Raw genomic sequence first — 20,370 nt, 5'->3', positions numbered from 1 at the left:
GGCCTCCCGAGCCATCTAGTCTGATCCTGGCTCCTGCCGGCTCCACTCATGGCATGCCTACCATGTGCATGTCCAGCCTATCCTTGCAGGCCCTCACCAATGGGGCTTGCAGATGTAGCCTCTCTTTCTCTTCCTGAGTAAACCCATGTAAAAGTCCCTCTGGTAGCCAAGTGGCATTCATACAGTCGGTTTGGCCTTCCACCAGGCCCACTGCTATCTCCTGAAAAAGGAAGTGAAGGATAAACAGGGATCATACTTGGGATAGGGTTGGAGGAGTTATTGAAGGAGCAAGAGGAGCCATTCCATGAGGCTGCCTTTGGGCTACCTCTGGTTCCCCCTCATTATCAGTCAGAGAGCAGCTACGTCAGAGTATCCAGGGTCTGGCTAGAATAGCATTCTGACAGCCTTGTATAGAAGTGTTTAGTGTATGTCTGCTGGAGCATACCTGGAATGGGCCTCTGTACTGGGACCAGCAAGGCAGTATGTACCCAAACCTCACCTTGGGGAAAATGGCAGTGCCACCCTGCAGGGCAAGGCTTGCTGCATGCACCGGTCTATGACCTTGCAATCTCCCCAAACATTTTTGTAACCTGTGCATGCAGTCAAGTGAAGTACCTGAAGCTGGTGACAAGTGAGCATCAGAGGAGGATGTTTCAAAGTATAATATCATGGCTGAAAAGGTCCTGTCGTCTAACTTCTCTACTTCCATTGGCAAGACTGCCTGGAACAGGCCCCACATCAGGACCTCACTGATGTGTGCAATTTGTTTCCATGAGAGAACCATGCAAAATAAAGGCGCTCAGTGTTAATCTATCTGAAGTTCCATTCTTTTCAACCCTGGCTAACACTGGATACAGCCAGACAACCAAACCAAAATGAAATAGAAATTTCTTCAACCAAGCACAAAATGATATTGCTGAAGGATTATTACTACTTTGAAATGAACAGCTGAAATGACTTCTTAAATGAATCAGTATCATTTTTCCAGTAAAACTTTCTACCCAATGGGTACTTGCACAAAGATCCTCCTTGCACTCTGTTATTTTTTTTAGCCTAAGCCTTTCTGCTCCTAGAAGCATGCAAATATTGTGCTTCCTACAGTAGGTGGCATAGAAGGGCTAATATTTTTTTCCTTCTCTGGCATTCTGAGTGATGGAAAGGCAGAGCCTTCCACTTCTCATCCTCACACAGAATTCCCACTTATTTGTCTTGTTCTGGGAATTATTATTATTATTATTATTATTTTACTTTGAATCTCTTGCCAGACTGTTCCCCACAAAGAAAGTCTGAAGTCCTACAGGAATTCCCCAGCTGGGTTAGTATTTTAAGCCTTTCCCTCTTGGCATCCCATTACACTGTGGCTTTGCAAAGGCTGATTTTGCCTGCAACCATTTCTTGTTGCCCACTCAGTGCTGAATTTGCATGTGTCCATCCCAGTAGCAGCACTATGGCTATTTCTGAGCTTTTGAAGTCTGGACAGACTCAGGCAGAAAGTGTATATGTGTGTGTGTGTGAGAGAGAGAGAGAGGGAGGGAGGAAGGGAGGGAGAATCAAAGAGAGTGTGTGTTTGTGTAGCCCCTTTCTGCTCTTTAGTATGCATGCAATTCCCGCCTGCTTTAGAATGGCTCCATTTCTGATGTTACTCATTTCTTGTGCTTCTCAAGTTGCCTGCTTTAATTATTGACACTATACAACAATTACTTCCTATAAAATAATAATGAAGGGAAATGAGCTCCTTAAACTTTAAAAAATTATCTATAGTTGTGCAGCTACTGTTGATGCCACATTAATGTACCATTGGTAAGCCACTAATCATGTCATGACAAAGCTATTCCGAAAAGGAAACATCACTCATACGTTTGATCATATTGGCATCCCACCCTCCTTGCATGTGATGTATCTGACCTAGCCCATGCTCTCCTTTCCACAGCCTTTGGGATTAGCTTATGCTCAGACTAGGGATGTGCCCAGGCTCTACAAAGCTGGGCCTTAAGGCAAGAGTGCACAATCTTTTGCACCCGCAGGCTGCATGTGAGGCTGTGGCAGGGCCTACATGCACACCTATGGACACTTGTGCATAGAAACATGAACATTCCAACGGTCCTGATACAGACCAAACACTTCTTTCCTTGCTGATGGCAGCAAAATCCCTGCTCAGCCAGAGCAAGATGGAGGCAGGCTGACACCCCCCAGGGAGAGTGAGAGACAGAATCCTTACAGGTCTCCGCAGCACCTCCATCTCAGCCCACAATCCTCTTCCAGGGCTCACACAAGTCCCCAGGGAGGCAAATCTAGGAAAGAGCACTAACTTCTGCTCTTCCAGTCAAGACCCATTTGAACATCCTCATCCGTAGTCAAGGATGGGGGAGATCCAGTGTGGCTGGTGGTGGAAGTGTAAGACCGGGGACCTGGGAGACCCAGGCAGCCATCAGCTCACTGGGTGACTTGGGGCCAGTCATTCAGTCTCAGCCTACCCTACCTCAGAGGGTTGTTGTTGTAAAGGTAAGGTGGAATGGAAGAGGACTATATAAGCTGCCTCGGGCTCCTTGCAAGAGAAAATGAGGTGGGATACAAATGTAATGTAATAATAATAATCTTGCCACGGACTTCCCTGTCTTCAGCAACAACACTAGATGGAGAGATGATTAAGACCACTCGGGGCCCTCTAGTTCTGACTGCTCTAGAAGATGAGGGCGGATGTCAGGCCTCTAGCCCATCTTCTCCTGCCTCTCAGTCCTTCAGCCCCCATATCACATCAATTGCCACATCCCCTCCCTGCCACATCCCCCCCACCCAATATTCCCCCAGGCTCATGCTAAAGTCCCTTCCCAACCAGGGAACCACACTAAAATAAGCAATAAAAATTCTCTGCCTCCACATTCATATATTGGAGGGTGTTGGCCAAAATATCATCCCCAGCTCTTCATGGGAAAAAAACGCACAGCCCTACCCAGCACTGACTTAGAAGTACCCTTCATCTTGCACTCATTTTAGTGGTGCAGCCCTCACCTCACAGCACCCTGTGCAGTGGGTCCCCTTAAAAGTGGCCACAAAATTGCCCCGAGTGCTGTTTGGGTGCAGCCTTTGGGTGCAGGGTGAAGACCTCTTTCTCCATCTGCAAACTGCAAGGCCTGGCCTGCATTAGGCCAAGTCTGGCAACTGCCTCCTGATGCAGGCCTCAGGCTGAAGGCCAGAGGCCTGAAGCCAAGCACCAAGAGCCTTCAGCTTGTGCCAAAGGATCAGAACCTTGCCAAGGTGTTCATTACCTGGAAAGGAAAGGAGATCAACAACCTCAGTGAAGAGCACCATGAAAATCTCCTACAAACTGGCTCTTTCCGAAGGTTTGCAGGGGGCAGAATGGGAGGAAAATGGAAAAATTCAGTGTGGAAACTACTCCCTGCCCCTGATTTTCCAAAACTCTCTGGGGGAAATGAGATTATTTTGTTTTCTAAATTTAAGCATCCCAGCACATATACTTTTTCAAGGGTTTTCCAGGCATTCACATCTCTAGCACTACTTGGCATTAGCATTTTCTGCTGGGGAGATGGGAGTTACAGTTCAACTCCCACAATCCCGAACTGAAAAAGATGTCACATCATGAAGACACTTCTTAAATTCTGAGAACAAGGGTCAAAAAAGATGGAAGGAAAGGATGTTCCTTCCAACCCATGGGGCCTGCATGCTGCCCAAGCTGCTGTTCCCTGCCTGACTTCCTTACCCTTCCCAAGGTAAGCTTCTCCCTCTGGAGAAGAACAAGCAAGCAAAATCACACGCAGAATCAGGGTTGACTCCAAATGGGTGGATCACCCAATCAAACTAGACAGTGATTCCCACTTTCATTCTTCTCACGGAAGGGCATTTTACTTTTCAAGCACTTCTACCCAATTTCTCACAAGGTTCCTAGTTTCTGCTCGTTCCTTAATTCCTGGTCCATTACCCGTCAGATGCACCAAAGTTTCCCAATCTGGTATTGTAGCAGAGCTGTGTTGTGTGCAGCTAGGGCATTCTCATAGTTAAGCTTCAAGAACATGTTACAAAAGCACTTGTGCAACATGCAGGATGGTTTCACAATTTGTTAGATGAGTGTACTTCACGCTGCACAAAGCTCAGCCCATAAAGACAGCATCAGTTTTTCCATTGGAATGACATACTCCTTACGGCAGAAAGGCAAAATACATTAAAAAGTGCTCATACCAAACAAGAAAAAAAATCATCTAATCACAGTAAAGGCCCAGCATGATTTGGCCTTTGCAGGAAAAGCTGTTGAGGCCACAGTGTAGCACATGTGGTATAAAAAGATTTTGTGATACTGCGTGGGGCTATAAAGTTTTAATAGATGCTTGTTTGATTAGAGCTTCGCCATTCATTCATACTGCAGTGACCTGTGCGGTTTGAGCAGTGGGGTCAATCTGTATTTGGGGCCATAAAAGTTTTAGTACACCACCAAGCCATTGCATAGCTTTTCTAAGAGTTCCTCCCCAACCTCCCCCTTGGCTACTTGCAGTTACAAAAGGATTAAATGAATGACAAATAGACGAGCGGAACTCTCCATTTTATATTGTATCTGAGGCAATGCAGTAGACGCATTCAAAGATTGAATGTTTTCTGCTATGCTCCAGAGAGCAAGATAAATGCAATGTGTCAACAAGATGCACCACCTATGCCCCAGTTCATGCTTAAAAATGTGTGTGTGAAGCTAAGCTGACAAGTAAAATAAAACCACCCAGTATGTGGGACTTTCCAAACAACTCACAGGATTACTCTTGTTTTCACAGGGTGTGTTTGAGTGCCTGGCATTTTGCATGAGAGTCATTGCATCTAAAATAATATTATTCTGTTGTTTTCCAGTTCGCCAGAAATATTTATTGTTGGCAAATGGCAATTAAGAAGCATGGCCAGGGAAAGGTATAATCCAGCATAATCCTTAAAGAGCTCAAAAAGACAAAAAAAATTGACAGACCTTAATCATAGAATAGTAGAGTTGGAAGGGGCCAGAAGGACATCGGGTTTAACCCCCTGCTGTTGCAGGACACCAAGTTAGAAACATAGAAACAGAGCGAGTCAGAAGGGACCCCCAGGTCATCTAGTCTGACCCCCAGCTCCAGCCGGCTCCGCTGATGACATACCTACCAAGTACATGTGCACCATCCCACTCAGGTGACAGTCCAGATACTTTTTAATGTCTCCAGGGAAGGAGAGCCCACAAGCTTCCTGGGCTCCATAGCGCTATTGCTCTGACAGTGAGGAAATTCTTCCTGATGTCTAGTCTAAATCTGTTTTCTTTTGACTTAAATCTGTTATTCTGTGTCCCACTTTCTGGAGTGAACAAGAAGAGAACTTGTCCTTCCTCTCTGTGACAGTTTTTCAGATACTTGTAGAGTGTTACCATTTCACCTCTCACTTTTTTCTTCTTGTGGCTGAACGTGCTCAGTTCTCTCAGTCTTTCCTCACAGATCTTTGCCTCCAGTCCCTGACTCATTGGTTGCCCTCCTCTGCACTCTTTCTAGATTTTCTGCATCTTTTTTAATCCTAGATGCCCAGAACTGGACATAGCACTCCAAGTGAGATCTGACTAGTACTGAGTCTAGGGACTCATACTTCACATGTTTCACAAGAGATTCTTCTGTTCCATAGGACCTTGCTTCCATTGAATCAGCAGGGTGGCCTTTCTCCAAGTGTTCCCTGGAAGGGGAGACTATTGCCCTGCTTGTAGAACTGGCTGTGCCACTGTGACCTGTCCCCACAGCTCAGGGCTGTCCAAGGGACCACCCAGAGTGTTCCTGGAAAGAGCACTCTTGGCAAGGAGATGTCAGGGGCAACTGACTGGGGACCGGAGCTGCACTCCACCGCATCTGGAGGTCACCAGGTTGGGGGTGGCTGTCTTGGCCACTGCACCAGACTCTCTCCTTTTTGGGGCTGCTGCTGCTGCTCCTATTGCCCCCACCCCCATTTTTTGTATCAAGTGTTTCTCCTTCATTTATTCCATCATGAACATCAGGGGACTGATTTGGAATCAGAGTAGACCTCATCGAGAACTGGACCTTCTCTGCTCCATTTGGAGCACACAGTGAGTGATGGCCTCTCCCTGACTCCAGCCAGCAGAGAGGAGCACTGACGCAGGGCAGAAGGCCTCCCCTAGTGGAGGGTCATGCTTTAGCTACCTGGCTTCAGGACCAGTTAGGGATTTTACACTACGTAGATCTCCCCCAACTTGCTCCAATACTCAACCCACTATACCACACTGGCAATTTTCCCCCCCACAGCTGTCCTAAAGCAGGCATTATAGAATCCTGTAGCGAGAGGGAGAGAGGGAGTAAATCTGGCTCAGAACAAATATAGATGTGTTAGATAGATATATTTGATTTGTAACAAATATGTAATTAAAATGAGTAGAACCCATTTGTTTCCTCTATAGCTCTTTAATACAACTAAGGGTAGAAACACCAACAAGGGTATGGATTCAGTTGTTGCCATTTGTTTAGTATTTATTTTCATTTTCCCAAGTGGCCAAAAGGTCAGCTTCAGGTTACAGGGAGGTTCTCCTTAATAGTTAAACAAATGGAACAATTAAATGAATTATATTTTTTTCATGCACTGCTAGCAAGAATCATTATTTTTAGAGGTACAAAATCCACAGACATTGATGCATAATATTGCTTTCCAATTCATAAAATGAATGGGAGACAATGACAAATGTGTGTATCTGACCATTCTGTTTAGCCAGAATATTAGTGATCTGCCCAGGCTGTGAAGTTCATAAAGAATTTCCTAGGAGAATAAGTTATATAAAATAGTGTTGCTCCATGTTTGAAAGAGAAACAAAAACAAAACACTGGAAAAAATGTAATATCCTGACCTTAAAAATTCTTCCTTAAAATTAATCATGTATTTCAACTGGAGGTATTTCCAAGGAAGCTTTCACAGGATTGCAGCCAAATGGTGAATTCATAACCTTAAGAGCCCTGGTAGAGTGGGAAGGAATAGACAGACGGCTCCTATTTCAGATACAAATGCCTCTTGACTTTGCAAAATGTGAGCTGGTTGGTTCATACTTTCACACTTTACAATGTGGGGAATAGATTCCCAGAGAAATCAATTTCTCTCTTCACTAACAGACAGAAACACACACACTGCATAAGCAAAGCCAAGGCAGGGGCACAGTGCTGATCTCCAGCCCTGATACGCATTATGGCAGGGGCTGACCTAAGTGCTTGGAGGACTGAAAGGACTGCCTTGAGCCACAGGTAATGTAAATTCTCTGTGTTCTTCCTTGGCAGATCAATGCCAAGTTAGAACAAACCGTCACTTGGGCACAGGCACAGTTTCTCCTGAGCTCTGCTCATCCCTTGCTTTGCAGTCTCCATCTTTTACGCTCGTGCTGGAGCTGCTGTACTCACAGTACGTCTCCAAGGACAATGGCAGCCCACTGGTGCAAGGTTGCTGTAACTGGCTCCCCTTCCCCCAGTGGTGTGGTACTGTGTCCTGCAAAAGCAGAGAGCCTTGGAGCACTCCTATGACACGCAGCTGCCATAACTCAAGGGCATGAATGTCTGCTAATATTGTGTAATCATTTAAGCTGCTTTCAAGGAGCAGGGAGCAGTGGTTCTCAGGACAAAACACAGCATCACTGCTTTTGTAAAATCCATATATTCCTATTATTCAAGCTGTTCTTAAAAACGCAAGGATGGATTTACCCTTATCCTCTGGTCAGTTGCAAACGCTAAGCCACATTCCAATATGCTAGGTTGACAGCCTGCCTCGTGCAGAATAAGATGCACAGCTGTGAAACTAGTCATTGCTTTCGTATATAACACTGGCTGAGAGTTTTATTTTCTTTGTTCTCACTGCAACAGCTCTTGATCTATTAATATGCCACTTTGCGCAAAACATATAGTCTAGCACTATAAAGTGGGAAAAGGTGGTAATGAGGAGCATTTCAAAACCTCAAGTTCTTCTGCAAGGAACCAAACTAACTCTGAATAATCGAGAACTGCAAATTCCAAGATGGAAGAAATCAGCATAAAAATTAGAGTACACCAGCTTTTGTGTTTGTGCACTTGCTAATTTAAGCTAACTGTTTTAGCGCTACTTTGCATGAAAGACACAGGATGGGTGATTGTTTCTTGCAATGATCTACACAGGAAAATCAAACAAGCATATATTTCACTGTGTACATAATGCCTGGAGACAGCATGACGAGTGCGCTGGAAAAAGATTTGGGGGATTATTTAGTTTGTACTATCTGTATGTCACTTGAATATAATGCATACATTATACATGTATGCATGCATGCATATAATGAATATAATGCATCCATGGGATGCAGCAGACATGGTACACCAGGTCATATGGCCCGACCCAAAATACGGCTTCTTTTAATGTATGAAATGGGTCACATATATCTTCTCTTAAAAGAGATCATACTGTTTCTCTTCATAGCAATGAGAACAAGGGTGGGCAGAAACTGGGAAAGCGCCTCTGGAGAGTCAGTCCAGAATGGGTTCAGAAGCAGTGGGATTTTGGCATTGCCTGAAAAGTTAACCCGTCCAAGTAAAGGGGAAAGAACTACAGTAAGCAGGACACCTTCACTGAAACATGTTTCCCTGTCATTTCCTACAAAGACATGTGGGAGGATTCATCCTCTGACTCATTTCCCCTTTTGGAAAGATGTACTTAACTGGCTTACTTGCTAGATTGCAGCATCATGCTTGACGTAAGTTTTTCATGAAAATCATTCTATTCCTTTATGTTGTGTGCTTCTTATCCATGCTTGTCTTTTTGCAATTTGTCACACTGAAACGTGTGTTTGCATCTGGTATCAATAATACTTTACATTCATTTTTGTAATATTCATATGTGACCATCTACTTGCAGGTCTGTTATTATTCTTTCTCAGGTCTGGTACATGGGAGGCAAGCACCAGGACCAGTGGCCATGCAGTAGGTGATGCAGTAGGCCATACTTGGTGATGCAGTAGGGTCAGAAGCAAAGGCAGGAAAAAGCAAGAGTCAGGTGCCTTGGAGGGGGAGCAGACCAGAAGGAAAGCAGAGTTAGAAACAAGTGAGGGTCAGATTCCTAGCAAGGCATGGCAGGTCCAAAGTCAAAGCCAAGCTAGGAACAAGCAAGGTCAGATATCAACAAGGCATGGCAGGTCTAGAAGTAAAGGCATAGTCAGAAGCAGGCAGGAGTTGAATACTAACAAGGCATAGCAGAAGCAGAGGCCAAGGAAAGATAAGAAGCATCACGCCAAGGATCAGATACCTGGCAAGGTGTAGCAGGACCAGAGCAGAAGGCAGGTCAAGTACCTGGCAAGGCCTGGGCAGAGCAAAGGCAAGAGCAGAGCCAGGAGCAAGTGGGAGTCAAGGCAGGATCTAACCCACAAACAGTTACCACCAAAACATGCATTGCTGTGGTCAAGCTGAGAAGCACGAGGACCCTTCTAGGGAGCCTTCCAGAGCTCCCACATGATTGCACAGGTGCCAATCCTTGCAACTCTCTACAGGTTGGATCCTGGTCCTGCAGGCACTTGCAGGTGAGCAATACTACTCTTCACCATCCTGTTACCTGCGGGGAGCTGCATCCAAGTCTTCAGATCCTGATGCTATTGCTATGTCCTCTGGCTCCTGGAGGCAACTTGAATGGCCTTCCTCATCCGCATTCTCCCCTTACAGAAACCCTGTGAGGTAGGCCAATCAAAGACTGGGCCAAAGCCACCCCAACAGGTCTCCAGTCCAACCCTCCCCACTGCACCACACTGGATCTCTTTGCATTTTGGTTCCCACAAAGCCATCCTTCACAGGGAAAGTTGTGATGTAATATATGTTTACTCACACATGTGTGATCTTCTGAAGAGATCAAAAACAAGCTATGTGCATGGGCAATGCTACATTATACTCATGTTGTTAGCAATGCTGACCTGGAAAGGAACTTTTTTCAGGGTCGTTCCTCTTGGCAAGGAACTTTTTTCCGAGTTGTATGTGAGCTGAATCAAAAGTGCTCTGCATATCTTGCTTTTTGTCTTTTTCACACACGGAGTGCAAGGAGGGGATGAGAGGTAGATAGAGAAAACCTGACTTGTTTTCTCTTCCTTCGTTTCCTTTATCTCTGAGAGGCTTCACATTAAATTAGTGTTGCTGAATAGTATCTGAGCCTTGAGACAAACAGGCCTTCTCTGTATTCTCCACAGCCAAGGCCCAGAAGCAAACCCGATGAAAGTCTCCAGCACTGAGGATGGGAATCTTGTCACAAATGAGCGATGGAAAGCCCTGGGCAGTGAGTCTGAAGTCAGCCAGCTGACAACAGGCATGGCACCGAACGGCAGCTCTTTTCACCGTTTCCAGCTGCCTTGAGGCTGGTGTTTCTCAAGGCTGCCCTTTGATCGGATGCTGACAGCACACACTGGCTCCCTGTCTTTCGCTTTATGTCTTTCTTATATGCAGGAGACAATACCATTGTTCTCTGGCTACCCAAAGATCTCTTTTTCTGGCATTAGCCAGACTGAATGCGATGTGAGCGTAAGGACACCTGGGCATCCTTCCACTTTCCAGCCCTCATCCCTTCTTTTAACCATGGGCTTGTATGTTGTATGTGTCAAGGAATCCTCTTTGCTAGTGGTGAAATGAAGAACAAGAGGGTGTCTTACAAAATCTCGTCTTGTGCAAAGTGTCTGAAGAACGTTTACTGTATGATGCACAAATGAAGGTTGCCTTTTAAAACAGCTCAGAAACATCAGTGGATTCAAACTGTTGCCCCAAGACCCAACCTTCTCCTCACTTGGAATATGTAGCACTGATCCCATGTTGATTCCACTCCGTGTCTCTTGTTTCTGGAATTCAGGTCTTTGCCTTTGAAGTTCCAAATCAGGAGTAGGCAACATGGGTGTCATTGGACACCAATACAACACTGGGCAAGTTTCTTGGTGCCTACCAAGGTACCTCCCATCTTTTCTTACCAGTCTGTAAAACTGATATAAAAGACATTTCTGTCGGTACACAAAACCATGGACTCAGAGAAGTTGTTTACTGTGCTGGGGCTTAGATGCCACATCTGCCATGGGCTGCTGAGTCATCCTGAGCCATGCCTGATCTACTGGGTCAGGCTTGTCTGCAGCACTGGGCAGTGGCTTTTCAGACTTCCGGACTGAGTCCTTTCCCAGACTTACCTAGACGAGACAGAGATTAAAGCTGGGGGTTTTTACATGTAAGGCAGATCTTCAGCAACTGAGCTATGCACATTCCCAGCCATATTTCATATTTCATATTTCATATGCTAACATATGTGTCATACATTAACCTGGTATTGGATGTAACAACAAGGAAGTGCAAGTCTGAAGGACTGGCTTTAGATACAACAGTCTGAGTTGCTCAGCTTGTTGTGGGGGCTGTGGGGGAATCACTGGCTATTACTCATCTACCTATACAACTGTTTAGGCAAAGCGCACAAGCAGTTCACCGTCACGTGTACAGCTAGCAGTCCTGGTCTGCTTGGCTATAATTGAATTTGGATTCTTCATCGTCGTCGTCATCTTCATTCATAGGCAAATTTGCAACAGCATTGGCCCTTCAATAACTTATCTATATGATAGCAATAAATACTCCATATAAATGAGATCTATAAAATGGGCTACCAATGGAATTAAAGCAATCACAAAAAAGGAAGGGACAGCAAACTCATGCCTCACTCAAGACGCCATTTGGTATGGGGCCAGCCCTATGTAGATTAGGATCTAAAAATCTGGGTGGTTATGAGACGTGAAGGTAGAACATACTTCTGGATGGTTTTGATGTCTGAGCAGTCACATTTTCACTTACAATACAAGCCTTTGCCCTAACAAACGGAGGAGACAGTCTCTCCCGGGCAATCTGTGTTCTGTGAAAGGCCTCTGTCTGTTGCATCATGCCAACATATGTGCCCCACTTGAGGCAGAGCACAAGTGCTTTAGTTTGCAGTGGACTTTTATTCCTCAGGGTTAGGTTATCTGCAAAGAGAAATCCTTTTGCTGAAGCCAGTGCTGAAAGAAAGAAAGAAAGAAAGAAAGAAAGAAAGAAAGAAAGAAAGAAAGGACATTTCTGTAGCCCCTTTCATTCACTGATATCCTCTTAGTGTTTTTAACATTATTCAGATCATTTTAAAACCAAAAAACCTTAAGCGCATAGTGCTTATAAAATGGAAAGCCAGATACATAGATTGCCATTTTGTAAAAATTAACTTCCTTTTAAAACAATTTCTTTTCAAATCTTATAATTGTTTCCCTGTTAACACCTATACAAGGGGACTGATCCTATCAATACAGGAGTCTTGCCAGTACAGGACAAGAAACATTTGGGATCATGATGCCTATGAAATGCTTTATATGAGATTATAATCAGTAACTACAAAATCAAATATTACTGAAAATCAAATATCAAATATCATAGTCTATCTGTGTGATGTTAACTTGCAGGTGCCACATACCAAATATTGAAAGGGTATAAACAATAATGGCACCATATAAATAATTGCTGTTCTTTGTTCCTTTTGGCCATGTACCGCGGTAGGGAAAATGGGCAGAAAAAGAATAAAGGAAATGCTCAGTTAAAACAAACACAGACAAACCAAAAATAAAGAGCGGATAGTCGATAACTCTGGGGAAGGGGTTAAAAGTGAGCATGCACACACACACATGTGTGCGCACACTCACTCTAGTCTTGTAGTGATGCATAGAAACATAGAGCATACAGCTTCCACATAGCCTGAAGTATCTGATCATGCCTAGTCTTGGACGCTAAGTAGGATTGGATCTGGTTGAAATCTGGATGGGTGACTTAATATTACACTGGTCTACAAGGAGAAAGCCTCAGAAATGAAAGTAGCTAAATTTTACCAGAATTGGGTCATTAATTAAGGAAAATCAAGTCCTGAGTATTAATTGGCTCCAGTTTCCAAGATATAGCTTCAGGTCAAAATTACATCAAAATAATTCAAAATTACAAGGGGGATGTGCGATTATGCTCCATAAATTTTTCTGCAAAATGTGATATACCAATGAGAATGGTGCCATACCAATCATTATAAATTTATCTTTTTATTGATACCAATAACATAACTTTCCATTCATTTATTGGTTTTTCATGTAACATTTTTGGCTTTTTGGCTTTTCTCTTGTGAACTGAAGTAGGATCATCCCTGGAGCGATTCCAGCAGTAACCAGCAAGCATGGATGGACTCCATTTCCCTTGGTATCTTCTCTCCGTGTCTGTGATATCCTGGTGGAATCTCCCCATGCTCATCACTCACTGCCCCACAGTTCAAAGGGAAATAGTCTAAATGCAAGTGTAAGAAGTGAATTTTCAGAGACATGTTTGCACCAAGTGCTTTATAGGACCTAAGCAAATTTTCCATGTGTTTTTCATAGTCATCTGCCTTGCTGTTCCCAAGAAACTCCAGCTGTGATTGGTGGGTTCCCTCCACACCACTGGCTCTGTGAAGGGCATGGACTTTTTCTTTTTGTTTAGCCAGTGACGCAGATAAGTTGCACATGTAATGCAACAATAATGAGGGGCCCAACTCTTGTCCTGATCCCTTATTTTGCATCCAAAATATAGGTGTTCTGCCTTTTTTACCACTGCCATCATTCTGCCCTTTTGAGGTGCAAATATAACTTTGCCACAAATGTGGCAGAAGTTATCTGCATTGTTTACACAGTTTCAAGGCATCTTGACTTCTGAGGGAAAATATGCAACTGTTCCTTGGAACTGTTAGGCAATGACACTTTCACAAGCCACCAGGTGTAACTGTTTGATGCATAGATCTGCCCAAGACAAATGTACCCTTGCAATAAAAGAACAATAAATTACAGTTAGGTAATAATCTTTAGTCTCAAGGTGAAGATAAATTTATACACTTCCATGTGCCACCATTTTCATTGTTCTACCGTACTTTGTTGAGAAGTCACGAGGCATCATGTTCATCAGACACCTCCCTCCCTTGTAGGCAAATATACCCACCTGTGTATAAATCTTTATTGTGAAGTATCTTGAAAACTTTAGCCAACCAGCACCTTGATCGCCTGTTTTCTAATTCATCTAATCAGAATATGTAAGAATTAGCACATTTTATCTCGGAGGTCGATAATTGCTCAAAATTAGTTTCCCATAAGACTTTTCCCAGCCTTATCTGGAGATGCCAGGAAGTGAACATGGGACCACCCCCATGAAAGTGTGTGCCCCACTGCTGAGCTTCGGCTCCCTCCTTTTCATGATACGCCACCCCTTGACCATGTGGGTTTTTCTCACAACAGCTTCCCACGGAAAATGGCCTCCTCCACAGAAAGATGCGTAGATTCCTGGGATGAAGAAGAAAAAGAACTGACCTTATTCTGCCTTGAAAATGTTTTTGCCTTCCCTTTGACATCTGTGGATGCAGCTTTACTCTCCTGCTCCATTAATCACAGGACAGCCTGAAGAACACTTGGAAATGATGCTGCACTAGAGTAGACTATCTGTCCTGCAGCATCAGAAGGTCTAACTGGCACAAATTTTCCAGGGAAACCTGATGCACCACCAGCTCTGGAATTGCAGTGAGATAGCACTACAGCAGCCCCATTTATGGCACTTGTAGAGTAACACTGGATACTGCGCCTGATATCCTCTCCTATGTAAGCCAGCTTCTCAACCAATCTGGTTAAAGAAACAAGTAGGAACTGCATGTGCATCCTCAGGTGTGTGACTCCTCACACTTAGTGTCCAGCCTCTGGACTACTTTCTCCTCTTTGCTTGCTCTCCTTGTGTTATGCAGTGTGATCTGATGCCGGCTTACTCAGAAGTTCGATGGAACCCATTTCCTCTGTGGCTAGGAATGGAGCCACGCATGCAGTGGAGCCCTAGGTCGATTTATTCAGAGGTAAATCTCATGGTGAGCATTGGATTGCTAACTGGGCCGAATGGATGCAAGGTTTTTCTCCCATGCAAATGGCATGCCCAGAAGAGAGATTTTCTCCAGGAGCACACCGCAGCACATGAATAGTTCATTTTCCCCTGCACACCTGCTATAATACAGAAAATTACCCCCACGGTGGGTGCTCTTTGGTTTTGGGGCATTTTTTTAGACCTGCATGTTAAATGCAAAGACCCATTTCATACCTGATCCCATGACTCCTTCTCCTTGATAACCTAATAAACCCTTTCTTCAGTCATGTTGATACTTTATATTGTTGGATGTTCATTGTTCTACCCACTGTTATTCAACATGGGCAGAAATGGGGGAGAACTTGGATTTACTCTGTTTTTAAAGTGCAAAACTGTGAAAGGCACAAAACATGCCCCCAAGGCTTCTTGACAGAATTCCTCACAAGAAGGCCTGTGCAAACCCCCAGAGCTCAAGGACAGCCTAGAGGGTGTCTTGACAGCAATGCACAGTGCCCATGGTTGGTCCCAGTGGTCTTTGCCCATACCTTAGCATCAGTGCAATGACACCACTACATTGCTTCATCCCCATGCATGGATAGGGAGAAGGGCCACACCACTCTGAGAAACTTGGAGATGCTTCAAATGATTCTCAAAGCCTCTGTCCTGACAGTATCCTGAAGCTTCCTCATGAGATAGTGATGGACTTGGTGTATGTGGTGAACCGGGATGGCTCAGCTCTGCAACACACAAGCAAGAACTGTAGCTCAATGGGGAACGCATGGATTGGATTGGATAAGTGGCTTCTTATTTTCCTTGTGTCAACTGGAGGATGCCATTGGATTGCAAGCCTCAGCTCGCACCACTGGAATGTGTTCCTTAGGATCTGGCCATTGTAGGTTATTTAGCTTCATCAGTACAGGCATTTGGACATCAGAACTTCCCCTCTTCTCCCTCCCTTGCCTTCTTTCCGAATAAGAAAGGCAATGCACACAATATGTCTGTCCCCCATGGCCTTGCCTAAGCACAACAGCCTTATACTTAGCGGGTTGCACTGGCTGGTTTAGGAAAAAGTGACCCCATCAGTCAAGGATGAGGCAGCCCTTTCAAAGGCAAACACAAAACCTTCAGTTCCCCTCCCTGGATGACGGGCACTTTTAAGAAACTTGGGCTCAGGCTGAAGTACAGCAGATGTCATCACATTCCATTGCATGATTTCATTATTTGTTCACTGTCTGGTTCCTTAATGCTGTGTTAATGCAATTAGCTTAGAGAGCTAATATAATGCCTCGTGTCTGCCTCTGATCTGCTTTGGGTCCAACAAGCCATTGTGTCCTTCCTATCCAAGTGTAGTTGAGTTATACAGCTGACTTTCAGGGGGCCAATCATGGAAAGGGCCGGGGAGCTCAAGGCAAGCCTGAATTGGCTAATCTTTAGCTTGCTTGGCTGTTCCTAATGAAGCTTTTTTTGCAGATATGTAGATTCTCCAATACACTGCATGGGAAAATAACTAAAGTTGTTTTATATTAAGAAGGTTACAGTGTACAGTATTGATCCAGCTCCTTTTTGTGGTGCATAGTGGTGACGTGCATCTAAAGATATGCCTATTTTAATGAGAACCTTTTCAGAATGGCATTTGCATGTCCACAGAAGAGCAGCCAAAAGGAAGAATCTGGAAACCAAGTCCTATGAGGAAGAGTTGAAAGAGCTGGGTTTGCTTAGTGTGTGGAAGAGGAGATTAAGGAGAAAGACATGACAGTGGTCTTCAAAGCATCTGAAGGGCTTTCGTGCAGAGGATGGAATGCACTTGTCCCCTCCTGCTCCAACGGGCGGGCCTAGAACCAGTGCACAGAAACTCACTGTGGCTCAGCCAGAAAAACGCATTAATGGGAAAAGTTGTTTAAGAGCTACAAATAGGGGATTTGCCTTCACTGAAGGTACTGAAGTGCTGCCCAACCATTTGGCCAAGCGTACTATGGTTATATTCTTCATGACAGATCATCTTCCATTGATCAGGGTTTTAGACTAGACATCCTTCAATGTCTATTCATGCACTGGCAACAGCCCCAACATCCTTGTCCATCTGCCTTCTCCTGCCCCCAACTTTGCCACGTCGAGCAGCAAAGTCTGGAGACTATTTAGTTTAGGAGATCTGGGACCCAGTGGCACTGAGAGCTCTACTTGTATTCAAGCAAACGTGGACTGAACTCCACTGAAGACACTGCTGACATGACACAGTCAGGGATCTTGGCATAGTGGACACAAAAGGTTCATTGGAAGCTCAGAGAACATGTATGGTTTTAGCTCTCATGCCTTCAAGAAAACACACGAAGAGGACTCATGGAAATCAAAGAGCCTGCAATCATTATTGAAACAAATGACACTGACAGTATTAATCACCAATTCCTTCCTTCTCTGACTAGGCCTCTTCCCTCCAATTTCTAACTCTTGTTCTAACTTCCCTCTTCTAACTGACTTTTCTCATTGTCCTTGAGTGCTGGTGCCACTCTCTAGCAGCTCCTCACAGAAAGGTAGAGCTTTAGACCAGCCTGCCTTCACAGAAATAATGGATGGATGGATGGATGGATGGATGGATTTAAAACCTGCTCCAAACCAGGCTTTAAATGGGTCACAAGAACAATGTCTGTGCAAGGATTTGAACTAGTTTTAGGAAGAAAACCTGACATCTTTGAGTTCTGGGAGGGGGACATATTTATTTATACAGTAATATCAATTTTTCCAAATGATGGAGATAGCATCAGAAAAATAGTATAGTATCTCTTTAAAGACAGCTCCAACTTTCTCTTGGTTTCATAAGTTTCTTTATTTTTCTTTGCATCTGGTTCCATTTATGACTCATACTTCCCAAACATCCATATGTCGCTGCAGAAGGTCTTCAGCTTTACTTGATTCATAGTGAGCTGTAGCCTTGGCAGCCAGCCAAAGAAATGTAATAAAACACTTTTTTCCCATCAAAAATCTAAATGAAATCCCATTTGCAGTGAGATTTAATTAGCAGCCTGTAAGTCGTTTCAGCGCTGAAAGCATGTATACTTGTGTTGCATTGTAGCCTGATTTGCACCTTTGGAAACCATTGTAACATTGCATGGAACGGGCTCATATTCTCTGCCCTGCAATTCCATAGCATTAAAGCTACAGTAAATTTTGGAGAATCTCTTGGTGGGCTCTTTGGATCTCATTTTTTGCATCACCTATTCAGAGAGTAGTGACACTGGGGAATTTTAACACTTTCAATATGGAGCTGACAACAGCGATTCTGCTGAAATCTGCAGCCTGTCAAGACGCCTGAGCACAAAGGACTTGGCATGACATTGAAAACACTCAAACACTAGCGACCAAAACCATCATCACCACTGAAGTTTCCAAAAACAGAAAGGCCAATTTTCTGTGAGCATGTTGGGGAGGAGGGATATTCTACACTGATTACTTCTAAAATGTGACATTTGTCATTCTCTGCTTTACCAATAGTTCATTTGACACCATAAAAGGTAACCTGGGCCTTTGCTTTACTCGGCGTCAGGCCTTGTTTGGAGTTGCCTACCTAGGAGGATGGTTGGTGCCCTGGATCTCTCGGCTTCTTCAGTGACTGCCCCCTTTACCTTTGCCTGGAAAAGTCCCTGGAACAAAGATTTACAAAGGTAAAGGTAAATGTTTCCCATGGCATTAAAGTTCAGTCAGATCTGACTCTTGAGGGTGGTGCTCATCTCTGTTTCCTAGCTGAGGGAGCCAGTGTTTGTCCGCAGACAGTCTCCGTGGTCATGTGGCCGGCATGACTAAACTCCGAAGTGCACGGAATGCTGTTACCTGCCCACCAAAGTGGTACCTTTTCATCTACGTGCATTTGAATGCTTTCGAACTGCAAGGGTGGCAGGAGCTGGGATGGAGCAACAGGAACCCCATTGTGTGAATTTGAACTGTCAACCTTTCGATCAACCACCCCAGCAGCTCAGCAGTTTAACCCACTGTGCCACGCAAAGATGCCACCCTATTAATACCCCGCAGAACTATCTTGTTAGTGCTTTCCATTAACTGACATTACATGTTCTGGTCATTGTCACATGTTTGAACTAGGCTTTATCAGCAAATGTAATTTTCTTCAGTATGTACTTTATTTATTTAGTTATTTATTAAAACTTTTGTATACCGTCCCATCAGAGGTCTTGGGATGGTTCACAATAAACAACAATACAATAAAATAAAAAAATAAAAGTAGCACGGCACCTAATTGGACTACAAGTTTCTTTTCCTCGCAGCTGAAGAAATGTGTGCTACAGTAACTTTTTAATATCTGCTCTGCATTGGTGGGGAAGTATCTGGTATGGGTTATGACGGCCTTACTCACCTGATGTTTTGGATGATATCTCCCATAATTCCTGACCTTGGGCCAGGTTGGCTGGGCTATGGAATCTGAAGTCCACACTATCTAAATTCCCAAGCTGAGGAACTCTGCTTTAAGGTGCCCTAGTTATTGGAAATGCACTATAAATCTGAACCAAATGCACTGAAACCTGGGTAAGAATCCCCATAGGCAGGGACCTGAGCTATCTGATTTGTATTCAGTTGACAAGAACCAGATTGTAAGGGATCTGTATCTTTCTTGCCTGCGTGATCATTGCACTGTCACTGAGAATGAAGGTAGAGGTAGGGACATGCGTTTAGGTAGGTGGGCATGTATGCACATAGATGCACGTGTGCCCACACACACACACACACACACACATGGCAATCAGAAAATCAGCAGCGATGTCACAATAGCCTCTGTGAAACAGCCTTCCCAATGCTCCTCTTGTTTTACTGTCATGTTCATGCAAAGTGGCACAGTCTAACAACGGCCTCTACTGCATCAAGGCTGTTCTACTCCACAAGACTCCAAAAATCCACACCTATAGCAGCCTTCCCTTCTAGATAGGACATTTTCAACATGTCTGGAGAGCACCAGATTGGCAATGGCTGTCTTGTATGCTGTTCTCCTAGGAACTCAGCAGGAATCCTGATGAACAAAAGGCAATGGTAGGAATAACTGCTAAATTTTATTTATTTATTTATTTATTACATGTATAAACTGCCCCATATCCCATGGGGCTCTCTGGGCAATACACAGTAGAAAACAGAATAAAAACATGGACAACAATAAAAACAGAATGTATGGAATGTGACAACTCAACAAGGCTATAACAAGAACTGCCACTTATAAAATAATGGCAGCTTGAAAACATCAATAGAAACAGTATTAAAACCAATCTTTAGTTAATTATTAAAATGTCTGGGAAATTAAAACATTTTAACCTGGCACTAAAAGGAGAACAAGGATGGCCCTAGGCAAATCTCCTTGGGTAGCATGTTGCACAGATGGGGTGCAACCATAGAGAAGGCTCTTCTCCTGACCACCCTTGCTTTTCTTAGTGGTGGTTCGTTAAGAAGGACCTCCATTGAAGGTTTTAAGGTCTGGGCAGGAACATATGGGGAA

This window comes from Varanus komodoensis, unplaced genomic scaffold (genome assembly GCF_004798865.1).
Source record: "Varanus komodoensis strain SLA01 unplaced genomic scaffold, ASM479886v1 scaffold1, whole genome shotgun sequence".
Taxonomy (NCBI): domain Eukaryota; kingdom Metazoa; phylum Chordata; class Lepidosauria; order Squamata; family Varanidae; genus Varanus; species Varanus komodoensis.
This window is presented reverse-complemented; position numbering follows the sequence as displayed.